The sequence below is a fragment of the Pseudophryne corroboree genome, unplaced genomic scaffold (genome assembly GCF_028390025.1).
Source record: "Pseudophryne corroboree isolate aPseCor3 unplaced genomic scaffold, aPseCor3.hap2 scaffold_1382, whole genome shotgun sequence".
NCBI lineage: Eukaryota > Metazoa > Chordata > Amphibia > Anura > Myobatrachidae > Pseudophryne > Pseudophryne corroboree.
In genome coordinates, this window is record NW_026968009.1 from 13,745 (window position 1) to 31,280 (window position 17,536).

General features: G+C 47.0%; 9 non-coding genes across 9 annotated transcripts; all 9 read right to left on the reverse strand.

The window, feature by feature from the left end:
* Positions 1–49: 49 nt before the first annotated feature.
* LOC134995331 (U1 spliceosomal RNA) lies at positions 50–213 on the reverse strand. The gene has a single exon (XR_010198132.1). It is a non-coding gene; the product is annotated as a U1 spliceosomal RNA (small nuclear RNA).
* Positions 214–884: 671 nt separating this feature from the next.
* On the reverse strand, positions 885–1,047 carry LOC134995335 (U1 spliceosomal RNA). Its single transcript, XR_010198135.1, has one exon. It is a non-coding gene; the product is annotated as a U1 spliceosomal RNA (small nuclear RNA).
* A 152-nt stretch (positions 1,048–1,199) lies between these two features.
* Positions 1,200–1,363, reverse strand: LOC134995323 (U1 spliceosomal RNA). The gene has a single exon (XR_010198124.1). It is a non-coding gene; the product is annotated as a U1 spliceosomal RNA (small nuclear RNA).
* A 671-nt stretch (positions 1,364–2,034) lies between these two features.
* Positions 2,035–2,197, reverse strand: LOC134995333 (U1 spliceosomal RNA). The gene has a single exon (XR_010198133.1). It is a non-coding gene; the product is annotated as a U1 spliceosomal RNA (small nuclear RNA).
* Positions 2,198–2,349: 152 nt separating this feature from the next.
* LOC134995326 (U1 spliceosomal RNA) lies at positions 2,350–2,513 on the reverse strand. Its single transcript, XR_010198127.1, has one exon. It is a non-coding gene; the product is annotated as a U1 spliceosomal RNA (small nuclear RNA).
* A 671-nt stretch (positions 2,514–3,184) lies between these two features.
* LOC134995345 (U1 spliceosomal RNA) lies at positions 3,185–3,347 on the reverse strand. The gene has a single exon (XR_010198145.1). It is a non-coding gene; the product is annotated as a U1 spliceosomal RNA (small nuclear RNA).
* Positions 3,348–3,499: 152 nt separating this feature from the next.
* On the reverse strand, positions 3,500–3,663 carry LOC134995325 (U1 spliceosomal RNA). The gene has a single exon (XR_010198126.1). It is a non-coding gene; the product is annotated as a U1 spliceosomal RNA (small nuclear RNA).
* A 646-nt stretch (positions 3,664–4,309) lies between these two features.
* LOC134995342 (U1 spliceosomal RNA) lies at positions 4,310–4,472 on the reverse strand. Its single transcript, XR_010198142.1, has one exon. It is a non-coding gene; the product is annotated as a U1 spliceosomal RNA (small nuclear RNA).
* Positions 4,473–4,624: 152 nt separating this feature from the next.
* On the reverse strand, positions 4,625–4,788 carry LOC134995322 (U1 spliceosomal RNA). The gene has a single exon (XR_010198123.1). It is a non-coding gene; the product is annotated as a U1 spliceosomal RNA (small nuclear RNA).
* Positions 4,789–17,536: the final 12,748 nt, after the last annotated feature.

Consider the following 17,536-nt stretch of genomic DNA (forward strand, 5'->3'; position numbering starts at 1 on the left):
GCTAGAGGAAGATCTGAGACAAATAAATCTGACTTTTACCAGAGCTGACCAGAGGAAAGCACAAACACAGTCCCCCACTACCACAAATAATGCAGTCGAGTTTCCCACATTTGGGGAAATCACAGGGGTCATCATACCCAGAATGCAATGAATGAACCTCACCCTGGGAGAACAATCTTCATGACCATGATATCTCCTATGCAAAATAAGTATGATTTGGGATAGGGCTGGGGAGGGCCGCTGCTCAGGCACATCTCTGTCAAGTAAAGGCGATTCAACTGAGGCAGCACAAGGGAACTCTCATCTGGGGACAACAACTGCAGGGAGAACACATATTTTCAGATGAACATGGGAGGGCAGAAGGCTGCCTAATACTGAAGCACCCCCAAACAACAAACCAAATGCAACAACTAGTGCAAGCATTCCTGGGGGAAGGCCTGCAGCAGATGGATTTGCATATGGTGATGTCATCCAAGCAGTGGGTCAAAGTTGGCTTCAACCCTCGTCTGCATATGAAAAGAAAAAAGGGATGTGCAGGGCATGGCGGCCTTTTGCGGCGCTTGCATGACCCCTAATTCGCATTAAACACCTCCACCCTCCTTCGGTGTGGGGCTCATGTTGGCTATGCCCCAGCACCTGAAGCATTCAAGCTGATTTCTTGCAGCAGCTGGGCACTGTAACAGCTCCAGAGCTGCTCTGTAAGGCAACTAAAAGGGTGTGGGCCCTGCAGCACTACCTGTAGTTCGCATTGTGCGTTGGAAGGCACAAAGTAAGCAGACGGGAGTAGTCAGGATAGTGCGCAAGGGCATAGAAGGGAGCGGTTCAAGAAAAGAGAAGTGGAAACAGACAGCAAACTAGGCTGGAGAGAGACCTGAGACAAAGAGATCTGAATTATACGAGAGCCGACCAGAGGAAACACAAATTATGCAGTCAAGTGTCCCACATTTGGGGAAATCGCAGGAGCAGCACACCCAGAGTGCAATGGGTGAGCCTTGCCCTGGGAGAAGCACCTTCCTGATCATAGTATCTCACCTGGCAGGTAAGTAGGAGTTGGGCTAGAGCTGGGGAGGGTCGCTGCTCGGGCACCCCCCTGTCAAGTGAAGGAGATCCAACTGAGGCAGCACAAGGGAACTCTCGAAAGAAGAACAAGGCTAGAGGAAGATCTGAGACAAAGAAATCTGACTTTTACCAGAGCTGACCAGAGGAAAGCACAAACACAGTCCCCCTCTACCACAAATAATGCAGTCGAGTTTTCCACATTTGGGGAAATCACAGGGGTCAGCATACCCAGAATGCAATGAATGAACCTCACCCTGGGAGAACAATCTTCATGACCATGATATCTCCTATGCAAAATAAGTATGATTTCGGATAGGGCTGGGGAGGGCCGCTGCTCAGGCACATCTCTGTCAAGTAAAGGCGATTCAACTGAGGCAGCACAAGGGAACTCTCATCTGGGGACAACAACTGCAGGGAGAACACATATTTTCAGATGAACATGGGAGGGCAGAAGGCTGCCTAATACTGAAGCACCCCCAAACAACAAACCAAATGCAACAACTAGTACAAGCATTCCTGGGGGAAGGCCTGCAGCAGATGGATTTGCATATGGTGATGTCATCCAAGCAGTGGGTCAAAGTTGGCTTCAACCCTCGTCTGCATATGAAAAGAAAAAAGGGATGTGCTGGGCATGGCGTCCTTTTGTGGCGCTTGGATGACCCTTAATTCGCATTAAACATCTCCACCCTCCTTCGGTGTGGGGCTCATGTTGGCTATGCCCCAGCCCGTGAAGCATTCAAGATGATTTCTTGCAGCAGCTGGGCACTGTAACAGCTCCAGAGCTGTTCTGTAAAGCATGTAAAAGGGTGTGGGCCCTGCAGCACTACCTGTAGTATGCATTGTGCGTTGGAAGGCACAAAGTAAGCAGACGGGAGAGGTCAGGATAGTGCGCAAGGGCATAGAAGGGAGCGGCTCAAGAAAAGAGAAGTGGAAACAGACAGCAAACTAGGCTGGAGAAAGACCTGAGACAAAGAGATCTGAATTATACGAGAGCCGACCAGAGGAAACACAAATTATGCAGTCAAGTTTCCCACATTTGGGGAAATCGCAGGAGCAGCACACCCAGAGTGCAATGGGTGAGCCTTGCCTTGGGAGAAGCACCTTCCTGATCATAGTATCTCACCTGGCAGGTAAGTAGGAGTTGGGCTAGAGCTGGGGAGGGTCGCTGCTCGGGCACCCCCCTGTCAAGTGAAGGAGATCCAACTGAGGCAGCACAAGGGAACTCTCGAAAGAAGAACAAGGCTAGAGGAAGATCTGAGACAAAGAAATCTGACTTTTACCAGAGCTGAGCAGAGGAAAGCACAAACACAGTCCCCCACTACCACAAATAATGCAGTCAAGTTTCCCACATTTGGGGAAATCACAGGGGTCAGCATACCCAGAATGCAATGAATGAACCTCACCCTGGGAGAACAATCTTCATGACCATGGTATCTCCTATGCAAAATAAGTATGATTTGGGATAGGGCTGGGGAGGGCCGCTGCTCAGGCACATCTCTGTCAAGTAAAGGAGATTCAACTGAGGCAGCACAAGGGAACTCTCATCTGGGGACAACAACTGCAGGGAGAACACATATTTTCAGATGAACATGGGAGGGCAGAAGGCTGCCTAATACTGAAGCACCCCCAAACAACAAACCAAATGCAACAACTAGTGCAAGCATTCCTGGGGGAAGGCCTGCAGCAGATTGATTTGCATATGGTAATGCCATCCAAGCAGTGGGTCAAAGTTGGCTTCAACCCTCGTCTGCATATGAAAAGAGAAAAGGGGCGTGCAGGGCATGGCGGCCTTTTGCGGCGCTTGGGTGACCCTTAGTTCGCATTAAACACCCCCACCCTCCTTCGGTGTGGGGCTCATGTTGGCAATGCCCCAGCCCCTGAAGCATTCAAGCTGATTTCTTGCAGCAGCTGGGTACTGTAACAGCTCCAGAGCTGCTCTGTGAGGCAAGTAAAAGGGTGTGGGCCCTGCAGCACTACCTGTAGTTTGCATTGTGTGTTGGAAGGCACAAAGTAAACAGACGGGAGAAGTCAGGATAGTGCGCAAGGGCATAGAAGGGAGCGGCTCAAGAAAAGAGAAGTGGAAACAGACAGCAAACTAGGCTGGAGAGAGACCTGAGACAAAGAGATCTGAATTATACGAGAGACGACCAGGGGAAACACAAATTATGCAGTCAAGTTTCCCACATTTGGGGAAATCACAGGGGCAGCACACCCAGAGTGCAATGGGTGAGCCTTGCCCTGGGAGAAGCACCTACATGATCATAGTATCTCACCTGGCAGGTAAGTAGGAGTTGGGCTAGAGCTGGGGAGGGTCGCTGCTCGGGTACCCCCCTGTCAAGTGAAGGAGATCCAACTGAGGCAGCACAAGGGAACTCTCGAAAGAGGAACAAGGCTAGAGGAAGATCTGAGACAAAGAAATCTGATTTTTACCAGAGTTGACCAGAAGAAAGCACAAACACAGTCCCCCACTACCACAAATAATGCAGTCGAGTTTCCCACATTTGGGGAAATCACAGGGGTCAGCATACCCAGAATGCAATGAATGAACCTCACCCTGGGAGAACAATCTTCATGACCATGGTATCTCCTATGCAAAATAAGTATGATTTGGGATAGGGCTGGGGAGGGCCGCTGCTCAGGCACATCTCTGTCAAGTAAAGGAGATTCAACTGAGGCAGCACAAGGGAACTCTCATCTGGGGACAACAACTGCAGGGAGAACACATATTTTCAGATGAACATGGGAGGGCAGAAGGCTGCCTAATACTGAAGCACCCCCAAACAACAAACCAAATGCAACAACTAGTGCAAGCATTCCTGGGGGAAGGCCTGCAGCAGATGGATTTGCATATGGTGATGTCATCCAAGCAGTGGGTCAAAGTTGGCTTCAACCCTCGTCTGCATATGAAAAGAAAAAAGGGATGTGCAGGGCATGGTGTCCTTTTGTGGCGCTTGGATGACCCCTCCTTCGGTGTGGGGCTCATGTTGGCTATGCCCCAGCCCCTGAAGCATTCAAGATGATTTCTTGCAGCAGCTGGGCACTGTAACAGCTCCAGAGTTGCTCTGTAAAGCATGTAAAAGGGTGTGGGCCCTGCAGCACTACCTGTAGTATGCATTGTGCGTTGGAAGGCACAAAGTAAGCAGACGGGAGAGGTCAGGATAGTGCGCAACTGCATAGAAGGGAGCGGCTCAAGAAAAGAGAAGTGGAAACAGACAGCAAACTAGGCTGGAGAAAGACCTGAGACAAAGAGATCTGAATTATATGAGAGCCGACCAGAGGAAACACAAATTATGCAGTCAAGTGTCCCACATTTGGGGAAATCGCAGGAGCAGCACACCCAGAGTGCAATGGGTGAGCCTTGCCCTGGGAGAAGCACCTTCCTGATCATAGTATCTCACCTGGCAGGTAAATAGGAGTTGGGCTAGAGCTGGGGAGGGTCGCTGCTCGTGCACCCCCCTGTCAAGTGAAGGAGATCCAACTGAGGCAGCACAAGGGAACTCTCGAAAGAAGAACAAGGCTAGAGGAAGATCTGAGACAAAGAAATCTGACTTTTACCAGAGCTGACCAGAGGAAAGCACAAACACAGTCCCCCACTACCACAAATAATGCAGTCGAGTTTCCCACATTTGGGGAAATCACAGGGGTCAGCATACCCAGAATGCAATGAATGAACCTCACCCTGGGAAAACAATCTTCATGACCATGGTATCTCCTATGCAAAATAAGTATGATTTGAGATAGGGCTGGGGAGGGCCGCTGCTCAGGCACATCTCTGTCAAGTAAAGGAGATTCAACTGAGGCAGCACAAGGGAACTCTCATCTGGGGACAACAACTGCAGGGAGAACACATATTTTCAGATGAACATGGGAGGGCAGAAGGCTGCCTAATACTGAAGCACCCCCAAACAACAAACCAAATGCAACAACTAGTGCAAGCATTCCTGGGGGAAGGCCTGCAGCAGATTGATTTGCATATGGTAATGCCATCCAAGCAGTGGGTCAAAGTTGGCTTCAACTCTCGTCTGCATATGAAAAGAGAAAAGGGGCGTGCAGGGCATGGCGGCCTTTTGCGGCGCTTGGATGACCCCTAGTTCGCATTAAACACCTCCACCCTCCTTCGGTGTGGGGCTCATGTTGGCTATGCCCCAGCCCCTGAAGCATTCAAGCTGATTTCTTGCAGCAGCTGGGCACTGTAACAGACCCAGAGCTGCTCTGTAAGGCAAGTAAAAGGGTGTGGGCCCTGCAGTACTACCTGTAGTTTGCATTGTGCATTGGAAAGCACAAAGTAAGCAGACGGGAGAAGTCAGGATAGTGCGGAGGGCTGGGTCAGTTGATTGTGGGCGAGTTTGTAAGCCATTGGCGGTGGCAGCGGGTATCGGCTCAGAGGCAGTAGCGGGCATTGGCTAAGGGTCATGGGCAGGATTCGGCGGACATTATGGCTGTAGTGCCTCACTAGCCACTGACCTCACCGCACGCCACTGTGGGACAGATGTAACATGCAGAGAGAGGTAGATTTGGGAGGGGGAATGTCCTAGCATAACTGTTAATTGCAGTGTAATACTGTAATTCAGCTGTGCAGCATTTGTGGCTAAATGTCAAAGAAGCCAGTATTTACCCTGCATGCAAAACAATAAATGTATTTGAACATACCTCCCAACTATCCCAATTTTTGCAGGACAGTCACTTTTTTGGGGAATGTCCAGCTAACCCAAACACCCCCCCCCCTTCCCATGGGGAAGGGGGTGGATGGGGGGTGGAAGGCTCCCTGTAGCTTGTTGCTCTGCAAATATGCACATTGTGGGTAATTCAGACCCGATCGCTAGGGTGTGTTTTTTGCATCCCTGTAATCAGGTAGTTGTCGCCTACAGCGGAAGGGAAAATTTGCTGTGCAGGTGTGTGATCACATGTGCACAAGAGCTGCACAGCTCAGCACTTACTCAGCCATTGAGGTGACATCACAAATCCTCCCACAAAACGCCGGGTCCCTCCAGTGTTTTTCCGGACACTCCCTAGACACATTCAGTTGCCACCCACACAAACACCCTCTTCTTGTCAATCTTCTTGTGATCTCCGGGCCGTCGCACTTACGCATTGTGGCGCATACGCATGTGCAATGCAAACCAGATTGCCCGCTGGGTGAAAATAAATTGAAGCGATCTGGTCTGAATAAGCCTCAATCTCTATTCACGGGAGACAGAGGGGCTGGGGCATGGCCAGCAGCTCACAGAGCACCTATAATGACAAAAATGGGAGACATGGCTCATGATCGCGATATACCTGCGAAGGTACGCCCTCTACTGATTGACAGGCAGAGGCATTCGTATTTTCTGCGGGGCACCCGGAGAAAATGTAGGCACATGCACAGGATGGACCCTGCGTATATGCCCCCATCCTCTTCATAGTTTTTGCGGTTGGAACGCGTATTACGATCCAAACTGAATTAGGCCCTATGTCTTATATACACGAGCAGTGTGAAAACATCAATCGATGGGGGTAATTCCAAGTTGATCGCAGCAGGAATTTTGTTAGCAGTTGGGCAAAACCATGTGTACTGCAGGGGAGGCAGATATAACATGTGCAGAAAGAGTTAGATTTGGGTGAGTTATTTTGTTTCTGTGCAGGGTAAGCCCCACACATTAATGCCCTTTGGAACATATTATGTCACTCACCACAATATCTGTGATACACTATGCCCTACAGTAAAGCTTCTAATTACTTTTACAAAAACTGCTCAATGCCAAGAGTTTCACGTGCTGGGTGTCATGCTCATTGCCAGGGGTTTCACTCTCTGGGTGTCATGCTCATTGCCAGGGGGAACGCAGTAGGGGGTGTTATATAGTAAGCACCACTATGGCATAGTATATAGCATTATATATATTGTGAGCACTGGTGATGTTGAGTGCAGTAGAGCTGCTGCTGGGTAATTACAATTTACTACAACCACCAATATATTCTGCTGCACTATATATATGCAAAGCTAATTCTGCTGGGTAATTACAATTGACTACAACCACCAATATATTCTGCTGCACTATATATATGCAAAGCTAATTCTGCTGGGTAATTACAATTTACTACAACCACCAATATATTCTGCTGCACTATATATATGCAAAGCTAATTCTGCTGGGTAATTACAATTGACTACAACCACCAATATATTCTGCTGCACTATATCTATATTTGCAAAGCTAATTCTGCTGGGTAATTACAATTGACTACAACCACCAATATATTCTGCTGCACTATATCTATATATGAAAAGCTAATTCTGCTGAGTAATTACAATTGACTACAACCACCAATATATTCTGCTGCACTATATCTATATATGCAAAGCTAATTCTGCTGGGTAATGCAAATTGAAACATTATTGCATAGTATGTGATTTTTAAGTACTTTTTTAAAGTTTTGAATGATATAGACCCAGTTTAATCTTTGTGGAATGCCTGGTTGTTGTTTTTAAGGTAATTTATTGCCTGGCATTTGAGGGGGTGGGGTGTGGTTACAGATTTCAATTATTGGTTTCACTTGTAATAGTCTTCTACTTAAGTCCAATGGTGTAGGCTGTGCAAAGCCGTTTGGCTGTGCATTTATTGATCCAAGCGTGCATTTTTATCAAAGCGTGATAAAATTGACACATAACAGCAGCGTTCAATCAGCGTTAATTTATCTTCAGCTGATATCGATTGTGAATTGACGTTTCTTCTCTTCTTGTCACCTACAGGTAATTACAATTGACTACAACCACCAATATATTCTGCTGCACTATATCTATATATGCAAAGCTAATTCTGCTGGGTAATGCAAATTGAAACATTATCGCATAGTATGTGATTTTTAAGTACTTTTTTAAAGTTTTGAATGATATAGACCCAGTTTAATCTTTGTGGAATGCCTGGTTGTTGTTTTTAAGGTAATTTATTGCCTGGCATTTGAGGGGGTGGGGTGTGGTTACAGATTTCAATTATTGGTTTCACTTGTAATAGTCTTCTACTTAAGTCCAATGGTGTAGGCTGTGCAAAGCCATTTGGCTGTGCATTTATTGATCTAAGCGTGCATTTTTATCAAAGCGTGATAAAATTGACACATAACAGCAGTGTTCAATCAGCGTTCAATCGAAGTGAAAAAGAAGGAAAACAGAAGCACACCAATCTAACAAAACAAAGAAAACTGAAGAACTAATAACAAATGTGAGTCACTTACTCCTCAGATCACTCACCTCCTGATTGTTGCATCTGATTACATAGCACAGAACTACCTTACTTGGACATTTCATAAACCATCCATTTCACCTACAAATGCCTGTATCTGTATTATTGTAATTTTGTTTTTTAAGCACAGCTGCACCAATGCAATTTTACCTGCAAACACTTAAAACATCTAACATAATTACCATTGCTTCTTAAACCTCTCACAATCCTTTCATTTCTTACACTCCAAATACATTTCTGCACCCACTTTATCTACGCTTTTGACTCATTTCATACTAAATCTACACCCCTTGAGCCTACACTGCTTTTCTCACCTGCATTTCTGCAATTCTTCTGCTCGGATTGCCTTACAGTCTCCTCTCCTACTTCCACTACTTCAACCTATTTACCTACTTAACACTATGTCAAGGTTTTCTTATACTCCCCACATCACTCAGTGTCTACCTAATAATGTATCTTTATCCTTCCCCACTAGTCTCCTCCACCTCCTCCTCTCTCCCCTCCTCTGTCTCCCCTCCATCCCTCTGTTTCCTTCCCCCACCTTTCCTGTTACCCCACTTTCATTCACCTCTGCCCCATGGTCCTGCTACCCCACAACTCAGCCCTGCTCCCTCTCTCCCTTCCCTGTCACCTCCCCACACCCCCATCCACATCACACTGACCTCCCTCCCTGCCCACCTCCTGCAGTTTCCCCTCCTAGCTCAGGCACCCGTACCATCACTACTCTCTCATCATCCCTGCCCTCAAAGTTAATCCCACCTCATCGCTACAGCAACCCTGAAAATCTAATTCACATCTCTCCCACAAACTCATACCCCCTATCCTGTGCCCTCTGGAATGCCAGATCTGTTTGTAACAAACTGGTCCCCACTCATGACCTTTTCATTTCCAACTCCCTACACCTACTAGCCATTACTGAAACTTGGATTATGCCCTCTGACACTACTTCTGCTGCTGCTCTCTCTGCTGGGGGCCTTACATTCACACACACACCCCGACCTGGGGGTCGCCATGGGGGTGGTGTTGGGGTCCTTTTACCTTCTAGTTACTCCTACCAACTCATACCACCAGAACCATCCCTTATATTCTCTACATTTGAGGTCCACACCATATGCCTCTTCCAACCAGTCCATCTTAGAGTAGCTGTCATTTACCGGCCCCCTGGCACTGCTTCCAAATTCATCGACAACTTTGCTTCCTGGCTTCCTCACTTCCTCTCTTCTGACATTCCCACCATTATCCTAGGCGATTTCAACATCCCTATTGACATCCCCACACAATCCCCTGCCTCTAAACTCCTTAACCTCACCTCTTCACTTGGTCTCTCCCAGTGGACCTCCTCACCCTCCCATGTGAATGGGAGCTCACTGGATCTGGTCTTCACTCACCGCTGTGATATTTCTGATTTTTCCAACTCCCCATTTCCCCTCTCTGACCACCACCTGCTCTCCTTCAACCTATCTCTCTCGACTTCCCCATCTCTACCTCCTAAGGCTACCATCACTAAGCGTAACATTGAAGCTATTGACACCACATTCCTTTCCTCCCTGTTTGACTCACTTCTCTCTCCTATTCTCTCTCTCTCATGCCCTGAACAAGCCACTTCCACATACAATGCTTCCCTTACTTCTGCTCTTGACTCTGTTGCTCCACCAACCACTATTCACCCTTGCAAATTAACACCTCAACCCTGGCACACCAAATGCACCAGATATCTGCAAAAATGCTCATGTACTGCTGAGCGACACTGGAGGAAATCACGCTCTAAGGCAGACTTCCTCCATTTCAAACTTATGCTCTCATCCTTCAGTGCTGCCCTTTCTCTTGCTAAACAGTCATACTTCAAGAACCTCATCTCCTCCCAGTCTTCCAACCCCCGGCGCCTCTTTGCCACTCTCAACTCACTCCTCTGCCCACCTCCACCTCGTCTCCCTTCCTCACTCTCTGCTCTTGACTTTGCCACTTACTTCACATCCAAAATTGACTCCATACGTCAGGACATCACATCACACCAGACTATCAGTAACCAGCCTTCTCCCATCCCTTACCAACCCTCCCCATCCCTCGCACCAACTCTGTCATCTTTCTCCCATGCATCTGGAGAGGAAGTCATGGCCCTCATTCGTTCCTGTCCCCTCACCACCTCCCCACTTGACCCTATCCCCTCCCGCCTCCTTTGCCACCTCTCTTCTTCTGCTTGTTCCCATCTTTCCCACCTTCTCAATCTCTCCCTCTCATCAGGCACTGTCCCCTCTGCCTTCAAGCACGCTCTCATCTCTCCTATTCTTAAAAAACCTACCCTTGATCCAAACACTATCTCCAACTACCGACCCATCTCTCTCCTCCCTTTTGCCTCCAAACTCCTTGAGCGTATTGTCTACAACCGCCTTACTTCCTTTCTTTCCTCACACTCACTGCTTGACCCATTCCAGTCTGGCTTCCGTCCTCTCCACTCCACTGAAACTGCCCTTACAAAAGTATGCAATGACCTCCATGCTGCTAAATCTAAGGGACACTACTCTCTACTTATTCTACTTGATCTCTCTGCTGCTTTTGACACTGTGGACCATCCTCTCCTACTGCAAATCCTTCACTCCATTGGTTTGCGTAACACTGCCCTCTCTTGGTTGTCGTCCTACCTTTCTGACCGTTCATTCTCTGTCTCCTCTCATGACTCCACCTCCCCCTCACTTCCACTAACTGTAGGGGTACCCCAAGGTTCTGTCCTTGGTCCTCTTCTCTTCTCTCTCTATACGTCCTCACTAGGTAAGCTCATTAGTTCTTTTGGTTTCCAATATCATCTCTATGCTGATGACACTCAAATCTATCTTTCCTCTCCAGACCTCTCCCCTACTCTCCTCACTCGTATCTCCAACTGTCTCTCTGCTATCTCTTCCTGGATGTCCCAGCGCTTTCTTAAACTTAACATGTCTAAGACCGAGCTGATCATCTTCCCTCCCTCCCGCATAATCTCACCTCCTACAATCTCATTATCTATTGATGGCACTACTATCTCCTCTACCCCCCAAGCGCGCTGTCTTGGAGTAATCCTTGACTCCTCCCTCTCCTTCAAACCACACATTCAGCACCTCTCACAAACCTGCCGTTTTCATCTAAAAAATATTTCCAGGATCAGACCCTTTCTGACCCAGGATGCTACTAAGACTCTTATCCACTCACTGGTCATCTCCAGACTGGACTGCTGTAATCTCTTCCTGACTGGCATTCCTGACAAATACCTCTCTCCACTCCAATCTATCCTCAATGCTGCTGCCCGGCTCATTTTCCTCACCAAACGCACTACGTCCACCTCTCCTCTCTTACTAGTCCTTCACTGGCTCCCCTTCCCTTTCAGAATCCATTTCAAGCTTCTCACACTTGCTTACAAAGCCCTCACCCACTCCTCTCCCATCTACATCTCTGATCTTATCTCGCTTTACACTCCCACCCGTCCTTTTCGCTCTGCTAATGCACACCGACTCTCCTGCCTACGGATTACTTCCTCCCACTCCTACCTCCAAGATTTTTCACGTGCTGCACCACTTTTCTGGAATTCCCTACCTCTCCCCCTCAGACTCTCCACCTCTCTACAAAACTTCAAACGGGCTCTCAAGACCCACTTCTTCACCAAACCCAGCCAAATCTCATCCTAAACCTCTGTTCCATGCTCTCTATGTACCCCATCTGTCTCACCCTGTCTGTCTACCCCTCCCTTTTAGAATGTAAGCTCTCACGAGCAGGGCCCTCTTCCCTCATGTGCTTACTCTTTTCTTACTTTAATAATCTTCAGCTGCACCAAATCCAGCAGTCTTCTGCCACCTGATACTTATTCCAGTGTCATCTGCTGATGTAGCTATGTTTATTTACCCTGTACTTGTCCTATATTGTCGTCAACTGTAAGTTGCTGTTTTCCTGTTTGATTATTTGTTTATGTACTCTGTAATTGGGCACTGCGGAACCCTTGTGGCGCCATATAAATAAAGGATAATAATAATAATAAATAATATAATACATAGCAGTACGGTACAGTAGGCCACTGCTCTACCTACCTCTGTGTCGTCAAGTATACTATCCATCCATACCTGTGGTGCATTTTAGAAAAAAACATGTCTCGGCAGAGCAATCTATAAATCCATCATTTTTCAGACAGCAACAGTGGGTATTGTAATAGTCACCCAATCCATCACTTTTATAGGGTTACATGCACCCACATGCTACAGCCTGTCTCAATAATTTTACTGTCACGCTGTGTGTGTTTGTGTTTTTATTTGGGTATTTTTTGTTGTTGTAGAACTACAGGTACCAGCAAGCCCGTTATTTCCCCGCCTGCTGGTACTTGAGGTTCTCCAAGTACCAGCAAGCGGGGGAGGCTTGCTGGGCCTTGTAGTTCCACAACGAAAAAACAATATTCTTTTTTTACACACATGGCTATCAGCCCGGCACCCACCACCCAGGGGTGCTGGGGACAGCCTCGGGCTTCACCCCTGGCCCTTGGGTGCCTCGAGGGGAGGAACCTCTTGATTTAAGGGGTCCCCACTCCTCCAGGGAACCCCGGCCAGGGGTGACTAGTTGGAGGGGTAATGCCAGGGCCGCAGGGACCTACATAAAAGTGTCCCCCGGCTGTGGCATTATCTCTCTGGCTAGTGGAGCCCGGTGCTGGTTTTAAAAATATGGGGGACCCCTACATCTATTGTCCCACGTATTTTTGGAACCTGGACCGGTCTAAGAGCCCGGTGCTGGTTGTCTAAATACGGGGAACCCCTGTCCAATTTTTCCCCCAGTATTTAAATAACCAGGACCGGCTCAAAGAGCCCGAGGCTGGTTATACTAAGGAGGGGGGGCCTCACGCATTTTTTTTAACCCATTCAGACCCTTCTCCTTTAAGTTAATGGAAGCCCTGGACAACAAAATTGCATTCATGTCCTCCTCCCTCACCCTTCCCAGTCCCAAACACTCATTTTTTTTTTTCTTTAAAAATTTATAATATATAACGAGAACAATGAGCAGGCAGGCAGCGGGCATTGGCGGCATCGGACTGAGATAGAAATTAGTGGTGGAGGGCTGGGTCAGTTGATTGTGGGCGAGTTTGTAAGCTATTGGCGGTGGCAGCGGGTATCGGCTCAGAGGCAGTAGCGGGCATTGGCTAAGGGTCATCAGCAGGATTCGGCGGACATTATGGCTGTAGTGCCTCACTAGCCACTGACCTCACCGCACGCCACTGTGGGACAGATGTAACATGCAGAGAGAGGTAGATTTGGGAGGGGGAATGTCCTAGCATAACTGTTAATTGCAGTGTAATACTGTAATTCAGCTGTGCAGCATTTGTGGCTAAATGTCAAAGAAGCCAGTATTTACCCTGCATGCAAAACAATAAATGTATTTGAACATACCTCCCAACTATCCCAATTTTTGCAGGACAGTCACTTTTTTGGGGAATGTCCAGCTAACCCAAACAACCCCCCCCCCTTCCCATGGGAAAGGGGGGGGGGGGTGGAAGGCTCCCTGTAGCTTGTTGCTCTGCAAATATGCACATTGTGGGTAATTCAGACCTGATCGCTAGGGTGTGTTTTTTGCATCCCTGTAATCAGGTAGTTGTCGCCTACAGCGGAAGGGAAAATTTGCTGTGCAGGTGTGTGATCACATGTGCACAAGAGCTGCACAGCTCAGCACTTACTCAGCCATTGAGGTGACGTCACAAATCCTCCCACAAAACGCCGGGTCCCTCCAGTGTTTTTCCGGACACTCCCTAGAAACATTCAGTTGCCACCCACACAAACACCCTCTTCTTGTCAATCTTCTTGTGATCTCCGGACCGTCGCACTTACGCATTGTGGCGCATACGCATGTGCAGTGCAAACCAGATTGCCCGCTGGGTGAAAATAAATTGAAGCGATCTGGTCTGAATAAGCCTCAATCTCTATTCACGGGAGACAGAGGGGCTGGGGCATGGCCAGCAGCTCACAGAGCACCTATAATTACAAAAATGGGAGACATGGCTCATGATCGCGATATACCTGCAAAGGTACGCCCTCTACTGATTGACAGGCAGAGGCATTCGCATTTTCTGCGGGGCACCCGGAGAAAATGTAGGCACACGCACAGGATGGACCCTGCGTATATGCCCCCATCCTCTTCATAGTTTTTGCGGTTGGAACGCGTATTACGATCCAAACTGAATTAGGCCCTATGTCTTATATACACGAGCAGTGTGAAAACATCAATCGATGGGGGTAATTCCAAGTTGATCGCAGCAGGAATTTTGTTAGCAGTTGGGCAAAACCATGTGTACTGCAGGGGAGGCAGATATAACATGTGCAGAAAGAGTTAGATTTGGGTGAGTTATTTTGTTTCTGTGCAGGGTAAATACTAACTGCTTTATTTTTACACTGCAAATTAGATTGCAGATTGAACACACCACACCCAAATCTAACTCTCTCTGCACATGTTAAATCTGCCTTCCCTGCAGTGCACATAGGTGGTCATTCCGAGTTGTTCGCTCGGTAATTTTCTTCGCATCGCAGCGATTTTCCGCTTAATGCGCATGCGCAATGTTCACACTGCGACTGCGCCAAGTAAATTTGCTGTGCAGTTAGGAATATTACTCACGGTTTTTTCATCGTTCTGGTGATCGTAATGTGATTGACAGGAAGTGGGTGTTTCTGGGCGGAAACAGGCCGTTTTAGGGGCGTGTGGGAAAAAATGCTACCGTTTCTGGGAAAAACGCGGGAGTGGCTGGAGAAACGGAGGAGTGTCTGGGCGAACGCTGGGTGTGTTTGTGACGTCAAACCAGGAACGACAAGCACTGAACTGATCGCACTGGCAGAGTAAGTCTCGAGCTACTCAGAAACTGCACAGAGATGTCTTATCGCAATATTGCAAATCTTTCGTTCGCAATTTTAAGATGCTAAGATTCACTCCCAGTAGGCGGCAGCTTAGCGTGTGCAATGCTGCTAAAAGCAGCTTGCGAGCGAACAACTCGGAATGAGGGCCATGGGGGGTAATTCTGAGTTGATCGCAGCAGGATTTTTGTTAGCAGTTGGGCAAAACCATGTGCACTGCATTTACGAACAGATGATTTTTTATATAAATTTTAAAATGTTAGTAAATGTGTGTTTTTTTTTCAACCTGGAAGCCCAACATCGATTAAGATCGATCTTAAATAGACCCCTGGGTTTTAAGGATAACCATGGTTGAGTCCAATGGTTAATTCACATTGACCGAAGTTCTAATTAAGTCACCTGTGCTCAAGCATGATATCCTTAAAATCTGGATTGCAATGACAGCATTTTGGAACTATGCCTAAGGGTTTAATTTTTACATTTATCCACTGACAATAAATCTACCTACAATATCCCTGTAACTGTTATGATTACAGTATTTCACTAAATAATTTAATTTGCTGAACCTTCTGTAAAAAGAAATATTAAGCTGCTGTAATTCCCAGATGCAGCAAATTTGTTAGCTAGTGGGCAAAACCATGTGCACTGCAGGGTTGGGGGGGGGGCAGATATAACATTTGCAGAGAGATTTAGGTGGGTTATATTGTTTGTGTGCAGGGTAAATACTGGCTGTTTTGTTTTTACACTGCAATTTAGATTTCAGTTTGAACACACCGCACCAAAATCTAACTCTCTCTGCACATATTATACACCCCCCCCCCCCTGCAGTGTACATGGTTTTAGCTAATAAATTTGCTGCTGTGATCAGATCTGAGTTAAGCCCTATGTATTTGGCACTGGCAAAGGGTTAGAGGCCTTGCTGTAGAGCTCACACCTTTCTTATCATGCATTGTAATATTTCCCATGTCCTGATGTTGTGCTCTCTGCTCCATCCAAGTAAACAGCAATGTAGCATGGCTATCAAAGAGCGTGAAGATTGCAGATTTCCTGGGATTAATGCTAAGGAATGCTATTCCAGAGGCTGCTGCTTTAATTCAAGTGTCACTGGGGTTAAATGGTGTTTTTACCTTAAAAACACAGGTAGAGTATATAGTACAGTGGTAAAGTGGGAGCATGTAGTGCTATTGATTACAGATTTGATGGAGCTTAAACATGGATAAGGTCCATGGCTCTAAGAGTTTATCTTGTGTATCCTTTATTCTTAGTCATGGTCAGATAAGATTAGAAAATACCATTTAAGTGGAAATTTCCTGTTAGCTGTTTTTCAGTTTGCTCAACTGTCTGATTAACTGGTCCTAAAAAAGGACCAAAGGAGCTAAATTGCCCTGTGATCTAGCTAAATTGCCCCAGTTAAAAAAAAAAAAAAAACTAAGCTGCTGTAATTCCTGGATGTTTCCTTACTGCATCAACAGGAAGTGACAAGAAACAATGTAATGTGGAACCGTACAGCAGAAGGGATTGCGGATACCCCACAATAAGTGCAGCGGAATGTAAGAAGAGGAATTGTTGCTTTGACTGCAGCATTCCCGGGGTTAACTGGTGTTTCTTCAAGTCACAAGGTATGGAGCTGCTGTATAGTTACTCGCAAGTCAGTAGTTGTATCATGCTCACACCTGGAAAACTGGATACACACAGAATGCCCTACACAGGGGGTGAAATGAGCGCCCCCCCCCCACCCCCCGTACGCTCAGCACACATCACGCTGTGCTGAGCGGGGGCAGAGATGTGTGCTGAGCAGTTCGCTCAGCACACATCTCTCCCCAAAATCGGGCCGTGAATACGGACCTTTAAACTGGATCCACACTTAGATTATCTGTCCAATTTTTTTTTTCTAGTTGAAACAAAATTATACTAATATGTGGCAGCAAATGACAATTGACCATTTGCTCACAAACACTGGAAAACATCCAAAAATGGTCATTTAGATAAATTGGTTAAATCCATTTCATTTAGCTAATTTATCCAAACTACCTTTATTGTATCTTTGTGGGTGAATGATGTGTGGGTCAGTGTTGAGGGTGGTGGAGGAGATGGGTATTAGGCACAGCAGGGTGTGGACAGTCAAATAGTGTGCTTAGAGGTTCAGAGTCATTGTATGAGACTCTGGCAACAGTGACTTGATGAGTCTGGTGTCCATAGGGTGGGACGCATTAACCTTTTTATGCTATTGAAATAGTTCTCCTCCTGACCGACGCAGTTCCTTGCTCCGAGGTTGGTGTATTGTTCTGTTGCAGCGCCTCTCCACTGTGGTCACAGTGAGCTGTGTGGTGTTTCTGGCGCATGCCAATCTCCCCCCAACCTCCCTCTTGCATTTCAGACCTACGTACGCATGATGGGATCTTGTATGATATGCGCGTGTGCTGT